This window comes from Pecten maximus, chromosome 18, assembly GCF_902652985.1.
Source record: "Pecten maximus chromosome 18, xPecMax1.1, whole genome shotgun sequence".
NCBI lineage: Eukaryota > Metazoa > Mollusca > Bivalvia > Pectinida > Pectinidae > Pecten > Pecten maximus.
Genome location: NC_047032.1, coordinates 12,650,791 through 12,665,728, shown reverse-complemented (window position 1 = coordinate 12,665,728; position 14,938 = coordinate 12,650,791). Strand labels below are relative to the sequence as shown.

The window sequence follows — 14,938 nt, the reverse complement described above, 5'->3', positions numbered from 1 at the left end:
TGTCCTGTTGTTTTATATACTGGATCCTATCTATTTATAATTTGTTTTAAGCCATTTTTTCATTTCTTAATCTGTGATATTTGCATCCTATGTTTATGTATAGTTGTGTGTTCACTTTTTGTTAATATTAGTCTTCACATTTGTAAATTTGTGCTTTCCCATTGTTTCCTTTGATTTAAAATTGATGCTTTTGTTGCGCATTGGTTTTCTATTGTTTTGTTTTGAAAAATTCTCGGAGATTAATTCATATTTTGTGAAAAGTAGGCAAATGATTTAATTTCATGACTTCAACTCGTCAAAGTGTTGTGTTTGTAAATGATGAATAGGATACAGCTTGATTTCTCCAATGTGAGCGGAGGGACCGAAACAGATATATTCTTTGAGAGGTTTGAATCGAGTTTGATACGTAGTAGTTATATAGGTCCATATTCACTGAAATTGACAACATCGTTTTGCTGTGTAATACCTTAATGCCTAATAAAATCACTTACACTTGATGATATTGTCAAATTGTGGACGTTAGGCCGGTAACGTCTCGTACAGGGCGTGTTTTTTCATCAAATTCGCCAATGCCTGTTATGGAACAGATGATACTTTACGCGTGGTGGTTTCCAGCATTTATTTTGTCAACACCAATGCACAAATTGCTGTAGATGTTCTACAGGTAACCTTATTTAAATCAATATGTATTTTGTCACTGTCAATATGATTTTTATCTCTCGTTTTTATCTATCAGCGAACATTATGTGCACAAATTGCTGTAGATGCTCTACAGATATCTTGATGTATTATTAATGTAAATTATTATGTATTTTGTCATTGTGTATATATTTTTCATCTCTCGTTTATATATTTCAGCGAACATTATGTGCACGAATTGCTGTGGATGGTCAATATATATCGTTACACATGGCGCTAATAGATATGGACCGTGCGTTAGAAATCCGTGTCAAGTCCCTGTGTATCGTTATATGCATTTTCTTTCATCGACTGCTATCGGTGAAGATTATATATTTATATTTATATATAAGAGTTAACTAGATTATTGTTTTGAAGTTACGGGGAAAAATAATTTAAAAAATCAAAATCAACATACATACAAAACAAGAAGCCCGAGTTTCCTTCCAATAAACTGTGAATATTTTTTCTCTGTTATTGGCTGATTACATTACTTTTCAATCCATTGAAAATGAAAAAAAAGAACAATAACAACCAAGATTAAATTGAAGTATAGAGGCACTTACCTTTACTTTTTCCATATTTGTTAATTTTGTACTTTCCCATTGTTTCCTTTGATTTAAAATTGATGCTTTTGTTGCGCATTGGTTTTCTATTGTTTTGTTAGGTCATCTGACCCAAAGGGTCAGGATGACCTATAGTCATCATGCTTCGTCCGTCGTCGTGCGCCGTGCGCCGTGCGCCGTCTGCCGTCCGCCGTCCGCCGTCCGCCGTGCGTAAACTTTTCACATTTTAAACTTCTTCTCAAGTTCCACCAGTGGGATTGAGCTGAAACTTGCCTGAAATGATGCTGGGATGGTCCTGACCAAGTGTTGTTAATTTTCGGGTCGGTCCGAAATCCAAGATGGCCGCAATTGCCGCCATTTTGAAAACACATTTGAAACTTCTTCTCAAGTTCCACTGGTGAGATTGAGCTGAAACGATCCTGGGATGGTCCTGAGGAAGTGTTGTTATTTTTCAGGTCGGTCAGAAATCTAAGATGGCCGCCATGGCAACCATCTTGAAAAACACATTTTAAACTTCTTCTCCAGTTCCACTGGTGTGATTGAGCTGGAAATTGGTGAGGATGTTACGGAAGGAGAGCCAATAAAGTGTTGTTATTTTTCGGCTTCTTAAAAACTTTGACATGGCAGCCACGGCAGCCATTTTGTAACATGATTGCGCAATCATTGTTCTTCTGAACAACACCTATTTCAAACTTCTTCTCAAATTCCATCAGTGGGATTCAGCTCTTACTAAGCAGAAATGATCCTGAGATGGTCTTGACCAAGTGTTGTTATTTTTCAAGTCGGTCAGAAATCCAAGATGGCCGCCATGGCAACCATCTTGAAAAACACATTTTAAACTTCTTCTCCAGTTCCACTGGTGCGATTGAGCTGAAAATTGGTGAGGATGTTAAGGAAGGAGAGCCAATAAAGTGTTGTTATTTTTTCGGCCTCGTAAAAACTTTGACATTGCAGCCACGGCAGCCATTTTGTAAAATGATTGCGCAATCATGGTTCTTCTAAACAACACCTATATCAAACTTCTTCTCAAATTCCACCAGTGGTTACTTACCAGAAATGATTTTGTGATGGTCCTGTTCAAGTGTTGTTATTTTTCAAGTCGGTCAGAAATCCAAGATGGCCGCCATGGCAACCATCTTGAAAAACACGTTTTAAACTTCTTCTCCAGTTCCACTGGTGCGATTGAGCTGGAAATTGGTGAGGATGTTAAGGAAGGAGAGGCAACAAAGTGTGGTTATTTTTTGGCTTCGTAAAAGCTTCGACATGGTAGCCACGGCGGCCATTTTGTAACATGATTGCGCAATCATGGTTTTTAGGTCATCTGACCCGAAGGTTGAGGATGACCTATAGTCATCATGCTTCGTCCGTCGTCGTGCGCCGTGCGCCGTCCGCCGTGCGTAAACTTTTCACATTTCAATCTTCTTCTCAAGTTCCACCAGTCGGATTAAGCTGAAACTTGCCTGAAATGATCCTGAGATGGTCCTGACCAAGTGTTGTTATTTTTTGGGTCAGTCTGAAATCCAAGATGGCCGTGATAGCCGCCATTTTGAAAACACATTTTAAACTTCTTCTCAAGTTCCACCAGTGCTGCTGGGCTGAAACTTGCCAGAAATGATCCTGAGATGATCCCGACCAAGTGTTGTTATTTTTTGGGTCGACCCAAAATCCAAGATGGCCGCCATAGCCGCCATCTTGAAAAACACATTTTAAACTTCTTCTCAAGTTCCACCAGTGCTGTTGGGCTGAAACTTACCAGAAATGATCCTGAGATGATCCCGACCAAGTGTTGTTATTTTTCGGGTCGGTCCGAAATCCAAGATGGCCGCCATAGCCGCCATCTTGAAAAACACATTTTAAACTTCTTCTCAAGTTCTACCAGTGCTGTTGGGCTGAAACTTTCCAGAAATGATCCTGAGATGATCCCCACCAAGTGTTGTTATTTTTCGGGTCGATCCGAAATCCAAGATGGCCGCCATAGCCGCCATCTTGAAAAACACATTTTAAACTTCTTCTCAAGTTCCACCAGTGCTGTTGGGCTGAAACTGGCCAAAAATGATCCTGAGATGATCCCGACCAAGTGTTGTTATTTTTCGGGTCGGTCCGAAATCCAAGATGGCCGCCATAGCCGCCATCTTGAAAAACACATTTTAAACTTCTTGTCAAGTTCCACCAGTGCTATTGAGCTGAAACTTGCCTGAAATGATCCTGATATGATCCCGACCAAGTGTTGTTATTTTTCGGGTCAGTCCGAAATCCAAGATGGCCGCCATAGCCGCCATCTTGAAAAACACATTTTAAACTTCTTCTCAAGTTCCACCAGTGCTGTTTGGCTGAAACTTGCCTGGAATTATCCTGATATGATCCCGACCAAGTGTTGTTATTTTTCGGGTCGGTCCGAAATCCAAGATGGCCACCATAACCACCATCTTGAAAAACACATTTTAAACTTCTTCTCAAGTTCCACCAGTACTGTTTGGCTGAAACTTGCCTGAAATGTTCCTGAGATGAGTCTGACCAAGTGTTGTTATTTTTTGGATTGGTCTGAAATCCAAGATGGCCGCCATGTCCGCCATCTTGAAAAACACATTTTAAACTTCTTCTCCAGTTCCATTGGTGCCGTTGAGCTGGAAATGGGTGAGGATGTCGAGGAAGGCGAGCCAACATAGTGTTGTTATTTTTTTGGCCTCGTAAAAACTTTGACATGGCAGCAATGGCGGCCATTTTGTAACATGATTGCGCAATCATGGTTTTCCTGAACAACACCTATTTCAAACTTCTTCTCAAATTCCACCGGTGGGATTCAGCTCTAACTTACCAGAAATGATCCTGAGATGGTCCTTACCAAGTGTTGTTATTTATCGGGTCGGTCAGAAATCCAAGATGGCCACCATGGCAGCCATCTTGAAAAACACATTTTAAACTTCTTCTCCAGTTCCACTGGTGCCATTGAGCTGGAAATTGGTGAGGATGTTAAGGAAGGAGGGCCAACAAAGTGTTGTTATTTTTTCGGCCTCATAAAAACTTTGACATGGCAGCAATGGCGGCCATTTTGTAACATGATTGCGCAATCATGGTTTTCCTGAACAACATCTATTTCAACCTTCTTCTCAAATTCCACCGGTGGGATTCAGCTCTGACTTAACAGATATTATCCTTAGATGGTCCAGACCAAGTGTTGTTATTTATTGGGTCGGTCAGAAATCCAAGATGGCCACCATGGCCAACAGTGCCACTATATACTTGCTAGAGAGAATACATACTACAATAATATAAGGGTTTAAATTTAGAGTCAGATGACCGTTAAGGCCCCTGGGCCTCTTGTTCCTGAACAACACCTATTTCAAACTTCTTCTCAAATTCCATCAGTGGGATTCAGCTGTAACTTACCAGAAATGATCCTGAGATGGTTCTGGCCAAGTGTTGTTATTTATTGGATCGGTCAGAAATCCAAGATGGCCACCATGGCCAACAGTGCCACTATATACTTGCTACAGAGAATACATACTACAATAATAGAAGGTTTTTAATTTAGAGTCAGATGACCGTTAAGGCCCCTGGGCCTCTTGTGAAAAATTCTCGGAGATTAATTCATATTTTGTGAAAAGTAGGCAAATGATTTCATTTCATGACTTCAACTCGTCAAAGTGTTGTGTTTGTAAATGATGACTAGGATACAGCTTGATTTCTCCAATGTGAGTGCGAAGGACCGAAACAGATATATTCTTTGAGAGGTTTGAATCGAGTTTGATACGTAGTAGTTATTTAGGTCCATATTCACTGAAATTGACAACATCTTTTTGCTGTGTAATACCTTAATGTCTAATAAAATCACTTACACTTGATGATATTGTCAAATTGTGGACGTTAGGCCGGTAACGTCTCGTACAGGGCGTGTGTTTTTTCATCAAATTCGCCAATGCCTCCTATGGAACAGATGATACTTTACGCGTGGTGGTTTCCAGCATTTATTTTGTCAACACCAATGCACAAATTGCTGTAGATGTTCTACATGTAACTTATTTAAATCAATATGTATTTTGTCACTGTCAATATGATTTTTATCTCTCGTTTTTATCTATCAGCGAACATTATGTGCACAAATTGCTGTAGATGTTCTACAGATATCTTGATGTATTATTAATGTAAATTATTATGTATTTTGTCATTGTGTATATATTTTTCATCTCTCGTTTATATATATCAGCGAACATTATGTGCACGAATTGCTGTGGATGGTCAATATATATCGTTACACATGGAGCTAATAGATATGGACCGTGCGTTAGAAATCCGTGTCAAGTCCCTGTGTATCGTTATATGCATTTTCTTTCATCGACTGCTATCGGTGAAGATTATATATTTATATTTATATATAAGAGTTAACTAGATTATTGTTTTGAAGTTACGGGGAAAAATAATTTAAAAAATCAAAATCAACATACATACAAAACAAGAAGCCCGAGTTTCCTTCCAATAAACTGTGAATATTTTTTCTCTGTTATTGGCTGATTACATTACTTTTCAATCCATTGAAAATGAAAAAAAAGAACAATAACAACTAAGATTAAATTGAAGTATAGAGGCACTTACCTTTACTTTTTCCATATTTGTTAATTTTGTACTTTCCCATTGTTTCCTTTGATTTAAAATTGATGCTTTTGTTGCGCATTGGTTTTCTATTGTTAGCTCACCTGGACCGAAGGTCCGGTGAGCTTATGCCATGGTGCAGCGTCCGTCGTCCGTCCGTCGTCCGCCGTCCGTCCGTCAACATTTGCTTCAAATCGCTACTAGTCAAAAAGTTCTTATTGGATTTTGACCAAATTTGGTCAGAAACATCCTTGGCAGAAGGGGATCAGATTTTGCATAAATGGTGACTCTGACCCCCAAGGGGCCTGAGGGGCGGGGCCCAATAGGGGAAATTGAGGCAATTCCTTTAAATCGCTACTAGTCATAAAGTTATGAATGGATTTGAACCTGATTTGGTCAGAAACATCCTTTGGGGAAGGGGAACAGATTTTGCATAAATGGTGACTCTGACCCCCAAGGGGCCAAAGGGGCGGGGCCTAATAGGGAAATAGAGGTAATTCCTTCAAATCGCTACTAGTCATAAAGTTATGAATGGATTTGAACCCAATTTGGTCAGAAACATCCTTTGGGGAAGGGGAACAGATTTTGCATAAATGGTGACTCTGACCCCCAAGGGGCCAAAGGGGCGGGGCCTAATAGGGAAATAGAGGTAATTCCTTCAAATCGCTACTAGTCATAAAGTTATGAATGGATTTGAACCCAATTTGGTCAGAAACATCCTTTAGGAAAGGGGAACAGATTTTGCATAAATGGTGACTCTGACCCCACAGGGGCCTGAGGGGCGGGGCCCAATAGGGGAAATTGAGGCAATTCCTTTAAATCGCTACTAGTCATAAAGTTATGAATGGATTTGAACCCAATTTGGTCAGAAACATCCTTTGGGGAAGGGGAACAGATTTTGCATAAATGGTGACTCTGACCCCCAAGGGGCCAAAGGGGCGGGGCCTAATAGGGAAATAGAGGTAATTCCTTCAAATCGCTACTTGTCATAAAGTTATGAATGGATTTGAACCCAATTTAGTCAGAAGCATTCTTTGGGGAAGGGGAACAGATTTTGCATAAATGGTGACTTTGACCACCAAGGGGCCAAAGGGGCGGGGCCCCATATGGGAAATAGAGGTAATTCCTTTAAATCGCTACTAGTCATAAAGTTATGAATGGATTTGAACCCAATTTAGTAAGAAACATCCTTTGGGGAAGGGGAACAGATTTTGCATAAATGGTGACTCTGACCCCTAAGGGGGCAAAGGGGCGGGGCCTAATGGGGAAATAGAGGTAATTCCTTCAAATCGCTACTAGTCATAAAGGTATGAATGGATTTGAACCCAATTTGGTAAGAAACATTCTTATGTGAAGGGGAACAGATTTTGCATAAATGGTTACTCTGACCCCCAAAGGACCAAAGGGGCGGGGCCTAATGGGGAAACAGAGGTAATATCTATAAATCGCTACTAGTCATAAAATTATGAAAAGATTTGAACCGAATTTGATCAAAAACATCATTGGGGGAAGGGGAACAGATTTTGCATAAATGGTGACTCTGACCCCCAAGGGGCCAAAGGGGCGGGGCCTAATGGGGAAATAGAGGTAATTCCTTAAAATCGCTACTAGTCATAAAGTTATGAATGGATTTGAACCCAATTTGGTCAGAAACATCCTTTAGGAAAGGGGAACAGATTTTGCATAAATGGTGACTCTGACCCCCAAGGGGCCAAAGGGGCGGGGCCTAATGCGGAAATAGAGGTAATTCCTTCAAATCGCTACTAGTCATAAAGTTATGAATGGATTTGAACCCAATTTGGTAAGAAACATTCTTGGGGGAAGGGGAACAGATTTTGCATAAATGGTGACTCTGACCCCCGAGGGGCAAAAGGGGCGGGGCCCCATATGGGAAATAGAGGTAATTCCTTTAAATCACTACTAGTCATAAAGTTATAAATGCATGTTGTAAACTCAGAGAGTCTGGACTTCATTATTTCTTTGAAGCAGTTGGGATCCCCACGCTATAACCATAAATAGCATTGTTTGAGGTTAACAAACAAAAGGAATTGAACATGAACATTATTTTGACATTTGGTCAAATCCAACCAGGTGAGCGATACAGGCCCCATGGGCCTCTTGTTTTGTTAGGTCATCTGACCCAAAGGGTCAGGATGACCTATAGTCATCATGCTTCGTCCGTCGTCGTGCGCCGTGCGCCGTGCGCCGTCTGCCGTGCGCCGTGCGCCGTCCGCCGTGCGTAAACTTTTCACATTTTAAACTTCTTCTCAAGTTCCACCAGTGGGATTGAGCTGAAACTTGCCTGAAATGATGCTGGGATGGTCCTGACCAAGTGTTATTAATTTTCGGGTCGGTCCGAAATCCAAGATGGCCGCAATTGCCGCCATTTTGAAAACACATTTGAAACTTCTTCTCAAGTTCCACTGGTGAGATTGAGCTGAAACTTGCCTGAAATGATCCTGGGATGGTCCTGAGGAAGTGTTGTTATTTTTCAGGTCGGTCAGAAATCCAAGATGGCCGCCATGGCAACCATCTTGAAAAACACATTTTAAACTTCTTCTCCAGTTCCACTGGTGTGATTGAGCTGGAAATTGGTGAGGATGTTAAGGAAGGAGAGCCAATAAAGTGTTGTTATTTTTCGGCTTCTTAAAATCTTTGACATGGCAGCCACGGCAGCCATTTTGTAACATGATTGCGCAATCATTGTTCTTCTGAACAACACCTATTTCAAACTTCTTCTCAAATTCCATCAGTGGGATTCTGCTTTAACTAACCAGAAATGATCCTGAGATGGTCCTGACCAAGTGTTGTTATTTTTCAAGTCGGTCAGAAATCCAAGATGGCCGCCATGGCAACCATCTTGAAAAACACGTTTTAAACTTCTTCTCCAGTTCCACTGGTGCGATTGAGCTGGAAATTGGTGAGGATGTTAAGGAAGGAGAGGCAACAAAGTGTTGTTATTTTTCAGCCTCTTAAAAACTTTGACACGGCAGCCACGGCAGCCATTTGTAACATGATTGCGCAATCATTGTTCTTCTGAACAACACCTATATCAAACTTCTTCTCAAATTCCACCAGTGGGATTCAGCTCTTACTAAGCAGAAATGATCCTGAGATGGTCTTTACCAAGTGTTGTTATTTATCGGGTCGGTCAGAAATCCAAGATGGCCGCCATGGCAACCATCTTGAAAAACACATTTTAAACTTCTTCTCCAGTTCCACTGGTGCGATTGAGCTGAAAATTGGTGAGGATGTTAAGGAAGGAGAGCCAATAAAGTGTTGTTATTTTTTCGGCCTCGTAAAAACTTTGACATTGCAGCCACGGCAGCCATTTTGTAAAATGATTGCGCAATCATGGTTCTTCTAAACAACACCTATATCAAACTTCTTCTCAAATTCCACCAGTGGGATTGAGCTCTTACTTACCAGAAATGATTTTGTGATGGTCCTGTTCAAGTGTTGTTATTTTTCAAGTCGGTCAGAAATCCAAGATGGCCGCCATGGCAACCATCTTGAAAAACACGTTTTAAACTTCTTCTCCAGTTCCACTGGTGCGATTGAGCTGGAAATTGGTGAGGATGTTAAGGAAGGAGAGGCAACAAAGTGTGGTTATTTTTTGGCTTCGTAAAAGCTTCGACATGGTAGCCACGGCGGCCATTTTGTAACATGATTGCGCAATCATGGTTTTTAGGTCATCTGACCCGAAGGGTCAGGATGACCTATAGTCATCATGCTTCGTCCGTCGTCGTGCGCCGTGCGTCGTGCGCCGTGCGCCGTGCGCCGTGCGCCGTGCGTAAACTTTTCACATTTCAATCTTCTTCTCAAGTTCCACCAGTGGGATTAAGCTGAAACTTGCCTGAAATGATCCTGAGATGGTCCTGACCAAGTGTTGTTATTTTTCGGGTCAGTCCGAAATCCAAGATGGCCGCCATAGCCGCCATTTTGAAAACACATTTTAAACTTCTTCTCAAGTTCCACCAGTGCTATTGAGCTGAAACTTGCCTGAAATGATCCTGAGATGATCCCGACCAAGTGTTGTTATTTTTCGGGTTGGTTCGAAATCCAAGATGGCCGCCAAAGCCGCCATCTTGAAAAACACATTTTAAACTTCTTCTCAAGTTCCACCAGTGCTTTCGAGCTGAAACTTGCCTGAAATGATCCTGAGATGATCCTGACCAAGTGTTGTTATTTTTCGGGTCGGTCCGAAATCCAAGATGGCCGCCATAGCCGCCATCTTGAAAAACACATTTTAAACTTCTTCTCAAGTTCCACCAGTGCTATTGAGCTGAAACTTGCCTGAAATGATCCTGATATGATCCCGACCAAGTGTTGTTATTTTTCGGGTCGGTCCAAAATCCAAGATAGCCGCCATAGCCGCCATCTTGAAAAACACATTTTAAACTTCTTCTCAAGTTCCACCAGTGCTGTTGGGCTGAAACTTGCCAGAAATGATCCTGAGATTATCCCGACCAAGTGTTGTTATTTTTCGGGTCGATCCAAAATCCAAGATGGCCGCCATAGCCGCCATCTTGAAAAACATATTTTAAACTTCTTCTCAAGTTCCACAATTGCTATTGAGCTGAAACTTGCCTGAAATGATCCTGATATGATCGTGACCAAGTGTTGTTATTTTTCGGGTTGGTCCGAAATCCAAGGTGGCCGCCATAGGCGCCATCTTGAAAAGCACATTTTAAACTTTTCTCAAGTTCCAGCAGTGCTATTGAGCTGAAACTTGCCTGAAATGATCCTAAAATGATCGTGACCAAGTGTTGTTATTTTTCGGGTTGGTCCGAAATCCAAGATGGCCGCCATAGGCGCCATCTTGAAAAGCACATTTTAAACTTTTCTCAAGTTCCAGCAGTGCTGTTGGGCTGAAACTTGCCTGAAATGTTCCTGAGATGATCCCGACCAAGTGTTGTTATTTTTTTAGATTGGTCTGAAATGCAAGATGGCCGCCATATCCGCCATCTTAAAAAACACATTTTAAACTTCTTCTCCAGTTCCACTGGTGCCAATGAGCTCGAAATTGGTGAGGATGTTAAGGAAGGAGTGCCAACAAAGTGTTGTTATTTTTTCGGCCTTGTAAAAACTTTGGCATGGCAGCAATGGCGGCCATTTTGTAACATGATTGCGCAATCATGGTTTTCCTGAACAACACCTATTTCAAACTTCTTCTCAAATTCCACCGGTGGGATTCAGCTCTAGCTAACTTACCAGAAATGATCCTTAGATGGTCCAGACCAAGTGTTATTATTTAATGCGTCGGTCAGATATCCAAGATGGCCACCATGGCCAACAGTGCCACTATATACTTGCTACAGAGAATGCATACTACAATAATATAAGGGTTTTAATTTAGAGTCAGATGACCGTTAAGGCCCCTGGGCCTCTTGTTCCTGAACAACACCTATTTCAAACTTCTTCTCAAATTCCATCAGTGGGATTCAGCTGTAACTTACCAGAAATGATCCTGAGATGGTTCAGGCCAAGTGTTGTTATTTATTGGATCGGTCAGAAATCCAAGATGGCCACCATGGCCAACAGTGCCACTATATACTTGCTACAGAGAATACATACTACAATAATAGAAGGTTTTTAATTTAGAGTCAGATGACCGTTAAGGCCCCTGGGCCTCTTGTGAAAAATTCTCGGAGATTAATTCATATTTTGTGAAAAGTAGGCAAATGATTTCATTTCATGACTTCAACTCGTCAAAGTGTTGTGTTTGTAAATGATGACTAGGATACAGCTTGATTTCTCCAATGTGAGTGCGAAGGACCGAAACAGAAATATTCTTTGAGAGGTTTGAATCGAGTTTGATACGTAGTAGTTATTTAGGTCCATATTCACTGAAATTGACAACATCTTTTTGCTGTGTAATACCTTAATGTCTAATAAAATCACTTACACTTGATGATATTGTCAAATTGTGGACGTTAGGCCGGTAACGTCTCGTACAGGGCGTGTGTTTTTTCATCAAATTCGCCAATGCCTCCTATGGAACAGATGATACTTTACGCGTGGTGGTTTCCAGCATTTATTTTGTCAACACCAATGCACAAATTGCTGTAGATGTTCTACATGTAACTTATTTAAATCAATATGTATTTTGTCACTGTCAATATGATTTTTATCTCTCGTTTTTATCTATCAGCGAACATTATGTGCACAAATTGCTGTAGATGTTCTACAGATATCTTGATGTATTATTAATGTAAATTATGATGTATTTTGTCATTGTGTATATATTTTTCATCTCTCGTTTATATATATCAGCGAACATTATGTGCACGAATTGCTGTGGATGGTCAATATATATCGTTACACATGGAGCTAATAGATATGGACCGTGCGTTAGAAATCCGTGTCAAGTCCCTGTGTATCGTTATATGCATTTTCTTTCATCGACTGCTATCGGTGAAGATTATATATTTATATTTATATATAAGAGTTAACTAGATTATTGTTTTGAAGTTACGGGGGAAAATAATTTAAAAAATCAAAATCAACATACATACAAAACCAGAAGCCCGAGTTTCCTTCCAATAAACTGTGAATATTTTTTCTCTGTTATTGGCTGATTACATTACTTTTCAATCCATTGAAAATGAAAAAAAAAGAACAATAACAACCAAGATTAAATTGAAGTATAGAGGCACTTACCTTAACTTTTTCCATATTTGTTAATTCTGTACTTTATTTGTTTTGTATCATTGTAGTGCTCACGTGATACTGTATTGATTTACTGGTATGGCTATAACTCAGTGATGTGTATTACGTCACAAGGAGCATGCCTATTGAAAGATTATTTCCACCAATATCGAAATATGATAACAATGTTCTTATATTATCTATATTCATTTTCCATAAAGGTCAAAATAGTCTAATAACATTGTTAGATAGATTCATTTATCAGAGAAAACATGTGTTTTACAAATATTCCCATATTCGTTGATTAATTAGAAAATGTCCTTATGCCCCTTGAGAAGAAATCGATAACCAATCAACTGGTTTATTTTCAAGGCCACAAAATGGCAGTAACTTTTTCATTGTGTCATGTCATATTCTAAGAGTGCACGGAGCGAACTTCATTAACCTGGTCAAATCTTTCATATAATTATTACGCATGCTTTACAAACATAAAACAGATTTTTTTTATACATGTATATGCTATCAGTTTCAAAAATAAATTTGAATATCTTTTTCATTTTTCAAATTCTTATATATTACTGTTGTAATGACCAGTCACACATACATTTTATATATATAGGGTCTAGTAAGTAATAACGACGGTAAGGTCCAATATAGGGGCCGCGGTGGCCGAGTGGTTAAGGTGTACCGACACTTTAACACTAGCCCTCCACCACTGGGTGGGGCAGTTGCCAGGTACTGACCGTAGGCCGGTGGTTTTCTCCGGGTACTCCGGCTTTCCTCCACCTCCAAAACCTGGCACGTCCTTAAATGACCCTGGCTGTTTCATTTCATTTCAACAAATTTTATTGACATATATGTACAGGTGTTATTTACAAGGTCAATTGGATTGAATAACAGGCAGGGCCTAAATAAATTCTCTCCATATTATAGGTGGACAAATAGTGAAAAAGTGGAAAATTTAATTCGGATAATTGAAATGGAATTATATATACTTACAATTAACAAACAGTAAATTTACACATATTGAGAGGGAGATAACTCTTATAGGCTATACATATATCTAATTAATTTTGGACATACACATACAGATACACATACATACAGACACACATACAAACAAAACATACATTTGTATTTATAAGGTATGACAGATTAAATTAGCACATATCAACATAATTATATGTATGTAATAGTAGCACAGTTATTCAGTAAACAGTTTGGCAGATAGACCAAATGTCCGTATACAAAATTTTGCATAAGTCATATCTACCAAGCTGTGGTTTTTTAGAGTAAAAATTTCACTACATCATACATGTACCTGTAATCATAAAAGAAATAGGGAAATACTGCATTAATGATACATTGAAATGTACATAGAGGAAAATTAAAATAATATGAAGTGATGGCAAGTTAAATTTTATTCAAGTGAAAATACATGTACATTCACAGCAGTGTTCAACTGAATTCAGACTCTAACAGGGGTTATAATAGTTTAATTACTAGACTGTCCATTTAATATGTATAACATTATCAATTTCTAAATATATTTGATATAATGGCATCATGTAATTTATATTTTGTATAAGTTGAAACGATTTGATTTACCTATATAATAATGAATCTGGTGTAGCATCAGTTTATTTGTATTTCCATCACAGTTCGAGCATCCATTTACTAGGGTTTCCATAGAAGTATGATTATGGTTAGCAGCACAGTTATCAAGAAAGTTAAAAAGATTATTACGCAGGTCATTGTGTAGTGGGCATTCTTGAAAAAAATGGGATACTGTTTCTAAATGGTTTGTACATGTACATTCTGGGCTGTCTTTTAGGTGGTCATTATGCAAATCAAAATTTAGGTCGCTACATTTATTTCTGAATTGTGTTAGAACTATATTTGCTCGTCTATCGCCTTCATTTTTAAACATTTTAACCGATTCCATTTCATGGATTTTGTTTTTGTCTAACTGTAGCATGAAATTTTGAAGTGTATTCGATTCTAGGAGAGTTTTATCATTAGTATTAGCAGTGCGGCACATAGATGGGATGAAGCTATCGAAGTAGTTATTTGTTCTGCATATAGGTGGATTAAAAAGTCTAGTTTGTCGAAGAGGATAAGGGTTGTCATCAGGATTGTTAATAAGGGGAGTTAATATGTCTTGTAAGTATTGCGGTGCTAGCTCATGTGTCAATTTGTACAACATTATATATTTGTGTTTTTCTCGTCTGGCAGCCAGAGCTTCCCAACCAAGTTCGATGTAAAGTTTGTTGTGTGTAGTTCCTGAACGAAGGCCTGTAATGATTCTTGCTGCTTCAAGTTGGACAGATTCTAATAGATCTTTGGTTGTTGTGTGCAGTTGTCCCAAACAATGTCAGCATATTCTAGTAAAGGTCTGATAAATGCAGTATAGATTGATATTAGTGCTTTGCGATTGACTTTAGTTTTAATGTAGC

The 14,938-nt window shown here is 39.3% G+C and overlaps 1 long non-coding RNA gene across 1 annotated transcript; it reads right to left on the bottom strand.

The window, feature by feature from the left end:
- Positions 1-135: 135 nt before the first annotated feature.
- On the bottom strand, positions 136-13,079 carry LOC117316455. Its single transcript, XR_004529860.1, has 2 exons — positions 12,495-13,079; positions 136-1,244 (listed from the first exon to the last, which is right to left on the bottom strand). It is a non-coding gene; the product is annotated as an uncharacterized LOC117316455 (long non-coding RNA).
- Positions 13,080-14,938: the final 1,859 nt, after the last annotated feature.